Source organism: Coregonus lavaretus, assembly GCF_964263955.1.
Source record: "Coregonus lavaretus genome assembly, chromosome: 39".
NCBI lineage: Eukaryota > Metazoa > Chordata > Actinopteri > Salmoniformes > Salmonidae > Coregonus > Coregonus lavaretus.
The window spans coordinates 14,325,612-14,330,965 of NC_140026.1; positions in this window are offsets into that span (position 1 = coordinate 14,325,612).

Consider the following 5,354-nt stretch of genomic DNA (forward strand, 5'->3'; position numbering starts at 1 on the left):
GAGTCTGTGGTGCGCGTCGCCAGCCCAGCCCGGCCTGTTCCTGCTCCACGCACAAAACCTACGGTGTGCGTCGCCAGCCCGGCCCGGCCTGTTCCTGCTCCACGCACGAAACCTACGGTGTGCGTCGCCGGACCGGCCCGGCATGTTCCTGCTCCACGCGCAGAGCCTACGGTGTGCGTCGCCAGCCCAGCCCGGCCTGTTCCTGCCACTCGCACTAAGCCTGCGGTGTGCGTCGTCGGCCCAGCCCGGCCCGTTCCTGCTACTCGCACTAAGCCAAGGGTGCGAGTCGTCAGCCTGGTCCAGCCCGTTCCTGCTACTCGCACCAAACCAGGGATGCGAGTCGTCGGCCTGGTCCAGCCCGTTCCTGCTACTCGCACCAAGCCAAGGGTGCGAGTCGTCAGCCTGGTCCGGCCTGTTCCTGCTACTCGCACCAAGCCAAGGGTGCGAGTCGTCAGCCCGGTCCAGCCCATTCCTGCTACTCGCACCAAGCCAGGGATGCGAGTCGTCAGCCTGGTGAGGTCCGTTCCGGCTCCACGCACCAAGCCTAGGGTGCGTATCGTCAGCCAGGTCCGGTCCGTTCCTGCCTCACGCGCTAAGCCAGGGGTGCGCGTCGTCAGTCCTGATCCAGCCAGCTGGGTCAGATCGGATCGGGGCCATTATGCGGGGATTGAAGTAGGGTGGTGGTCAAGCCCGGAGCCGGAGCCGCCTCCGAGGAGCAACACCCACCCAGCCCTCTCCTATTTGGGGTTTTGAGGCGCGGTCACAGTCCGCGCCTTTAGGGGGGGGTACTGTCACGCTCTGGCTCTGGGACTTTGTATTTTGAGCCAGGGTGTGTTCGTTTTGGTTGTGTTTTGTTTTGGTTGGGTGGTCATTGGTTTTGTGTTTCCCTTATTTGGTCAATGACTCCCAATCGGAGGTAACGAGTGTCAGCTGTCGGCTCGTTATCTCTGATTGGGAGCCATATTTAAACTGTCTGTGTTCACCTTGTGTTTGTGGGATTTTGTTCGTGTGGTTTCTTGTTGTACCATAGACGTCACGTTTTCGTTGTTTTGTTCGTGTGTACGTTTAAATAATAAATATGTTCGCTACCAACGCTGCGCTTTGGTCCTACTTCATAGACGATCGTGACACTCATAGAGGATCTAGATACATTTTCTAACCTCTCTGGATTACAACCAAATTATGACAAATGTACTATATTAAGTATTGGTCACTAAAAAATAACAATTTTACATTACCATGTAGTTTACCAATAAAATGGTCTGATGGTGATGTGGATATACTCGGAATACATATCCCAAAATAAATAAATGATCTCACTCCAATACATTTTAATAGAAAGTTAGCAAAAATAGATAAGATCTTGCTACCATGGAAAGGTAAATACCTGTCAATTTTTGGAAAAATCACCCTGATTAACTCTTTAGTATTATCCCAGTTTACCTATTTGCTTATGGTCTTGCCTACGCCTAGCAAACAGTTTTTTTGTCACGATCGTTACAGGAAGCGGACCAAGGCGCAGCGTCGAAAGCAAACATATTTATTATACGAATGATCACACGATCAAAACAACGAAACGTGACGTCCTTGGTTACATAAACAAACCAACACGGAACAAGAAACCACAACACAAAGTGAAAAGACAGACAGTTAAATATGGCTCCCAATCAGAGACAACCAGCTGACACTCGTTGCCTCTGATTGGGAGTCACTCAGGCCAACATAGATATACAAACATAGAATCACACACCCTGGCTCAACATAACATAGTCCCCAGAGCCAGGGCGTGACAGTACCCCCCCCCAAAGGCGCGGACTCCGACCGCGCCAAACAACCACCACAGGGGAGGGACCGGGTGGGCACTCCGCCTCGGCGGCGGATCCGGCTCCGGACATGACCCAGCCACGGGTTGTGCTGGACTGACGACGCGCACCCCTGGCTTGGTGCGTGGAGGAGGAACGGGCCTTACCAGGCTGACGACGCACACCGTAGGCTTGGTGCGTGGAGCAGGGACAGGCCGGACTGGGCTGACGAAGCACACCACTGACTTGGTGCGGGGAGCAGGAACGGGCCGAGCCGGGCTGATGAAGCGCACCACTGCCTTGGTGCGGGGTAAAGGAATGGGCCGGACCGGGCTGACGAAGCGCACCACTGCCTTGGCGCGGGGAGCAGGAATGGGCCGGACCGGGCTGACGAAGCGCACCCCTGACTTGGTACGGGGAGCAGGAATGAGCCGGACCGGGCTGACGACGCGCACCACTGACTTGGTGCGGGGAGCTTGGATGGGCCGGACTGGGCTGGCGACGCGCACCACAGACTTGGTGCGGAGAGCAGGAACGGGCCGGACAGGGCTGACGAAACGCACCACAGACTTGGTGCGGGGAGCAGGAATGGGCCGGACTGGGCTGGTGACGCGCACCACAGACTTGGTGCGGGGAGCTTGGATGGGCCGGACTGGGCTGGCGACGCGCACCACCGACTTGGTGGGAGTGGCAGGAACAGGCCGGACCGTACTGGGAACACACACCACTGGCCCTACGTGGGGATCAGGAACAGGCCGGACCGGACTGGCAACACACGCCAGTACCTCTCGCCGTGCCTCTACAACCTCCTTCCCCCTGGTGACCAGTGACTCCCGTAACCTGGCGGCCTCTTCTGCCAACCCGCTGGACCGCTCTATCGCGGCCTCCTGCTGCCCCGACGTCGTGAGCCCCCCCCTAAAAATTTTCTGGGGGTCTCTCCTCCCCGTGGGCCAGGCCTCCATCGTTCTCGCCAGACTCTCACCCCACTGCTCCAAAGTCCAACCTCTCTCCTCTTCTCTTGGCTTGGCCCAGTCGAGACTCCTACTCCACTGCTCCCAAGTCCATCCTCTCTCTTCTTCACGCTGCTTGGTCCCGGTTTGTGGGGCCATTTAAGGTCCTCCGGATAAATAAGGTATCATACTGGCTGCTCCTTCTTTTCATGTGTCTCTCCTCAGACCGGTGGTTCCTGGTCCTCTGGCAGATGCCGTCCCCAGGAGTACGCCTTCTCCGCCCCTGGACATTGACGGGAGTCCGGCGTATGCGGTGAGGGACCTGCTGGACTCCAGGTTCTGTGGGGGATGGCTCCATTACCTGGTGGGGGGGGGGGGGTACTGTCACGTCTCCTCCCGTTGCTCTCCTCCAGCGCTCTGGTCTACCGAGCCACCGGTCTGAGGGCACCACCTCGGCTACACCGAAATGGAAACCCAACGCACCCTAATCACCTCCAGCGCATCTGCACCTCGTCATTTCATCACCACCCCTATTTAGCCCTGGACTGTTCTGTATGACGTTGTTTGTGATTGTTAAGCTTTGTGTCGTTTACTCTATCTGTGTTATTTCTCTTTCTCATTGTTAAGTAAACCTTGACCTTGTTAATTCCTGCGTCTGCGTCCTGCCTCTTCGTATACTCTGTACGCGTCACAAGTTTAAGGAACCCATACTCTCAAAAAGAGAGCAATACAGCTGAAAAGCGCCCAAAGGAAAACATACAACACTATATACAATGCCTTCAGGAAGTATTCACACCCCTTGACTTATTCCACATTTAGTTGTGTTACAGCCTGAATTCAAAATGGATCACACATCTACACACAATGGCCCATAATGAAAAAGAGAAAACATCCTTTGATCATCCTTGAAACACACCTGTTCCCCCTAAAACCAAAGTTGTGCCCCTGTCTGTCTATATAAGGTCCCACAGTTGACAATTAAGTTCTGACCAGAAACTATACCAAGGGATCCAAGGAACTGTCCGTAGATCTCCGAGATATATCTGGGGAAAGGTAAAAAAAACACAGTGGTCTCCATCATTAGGAAATTGAAAAAATATTGAATTGCCTAGAGCTGGCCGTCCGACCAAACTGAGCAACCGGGCAAGAAGGACCTTGGTCAGGGAGGTGACCAAGAACCCAATGACCACTCTGACAGAAAAATACAGAGTTCCTTGGGTGAGATGTGAGATCCTGCCAGAAGGACAAGTCTCTACAGCACTAAACTAATCTGGCCAGACAGAAGCCACTCCTGAGAAAAAGGCACATGACGGCATGCCTGGAGTTTGCAAAAAGGCACGTGAAAGACAGCGCATAACACAAAAGATTATGGTCTGATGAGACTAAAATTGAACTCTATGGCCTGAATGTAAAGCGCTATGTCAGGAGAAGAACAGGCACAGCTCATCACCCGTCTAACACCATCCCTACTGTGAAGCATGGTGGTGGCAGCATCATGCTATGGGGATGCTTTTCAGTGGCAGGGACTGGGAGACTGGTAATGATAGAGGGAACAATTAATGGAGCTAAATACAGGCAAATCCTAAATGAGAACCTGCTTCAGAGTGCCAACGACCATAGACTGGAGGCGAAGATTTACATTTCAACAGGACAATGACCCCAAGCATACAGTAAAGCAACGCTGGAATGGCTTCAGGATAAGAATGTGAAAGTCCTTGAGTGGCCCAGCCAAAGCCCAGACTTAAATCCCATTGACAATCTGTGGAAAGACTTGAAGATTGCTGTTCACTGCTTCCAGTGGCAATTTTAGCATGTAAATGTTGGTGGGACAAACTCCCCGATTTTTTTTTTTTAGATGCATGCCAGCAAATCCACTACACAACACAACACTAATCAATACATTAATTGCACTATAACGGTGACAAACAGTGCCCACAAACTGTTAGGGCCTACGTAAAGCTCTCGCAACAGCAAAGCCCCAACAGCAGTCCCAACACCTTACCACTGCTACACCTGGCTATCAGCGGAGGCTTGTCTGGCAGCGAAACAGTTCACTCAGCCTCCTTTACTGCCTTTTAAAAACATAGCTGATATGGCTGACTTGCTTAAACACATATGGTTTCTGCTGACAATTGAGATGTACAAACTATGACATAAGGGGACGATGAGCGGATGAGAGGCAATCCGTAATTTTGCTTAAGACATTAATGAGCGAGCTAAGACGGATGTAGTTAGTATAACTATTTGTTCAGCACTTTTGAAATGTACAGCGACAGAATTCAGAACATGGGCCGTTCTTACAGTATTCTCCCTGTACACCAAGTCAGAATCGTAGGATAAATAAAGGGGGCATATAAGCAGACAATGAAAGCTCTAAAACAGGCAATTTCTCTAAATCAGGCTATAGGCTACATGTGCACCACCAAGTCAGAACAGTAGGTTAAATTATGAGGGAAAAAGGGACCAAATTATTAGGGTGAGGCACATGGGCTACTATCAGTTTACTACACAACATACACTTAGTATTACTTTTTTAGCTACAGTATACATATCTTCCTGGCATATTACATAATTTTTGCAGCAGCATACAATACATTTTTGG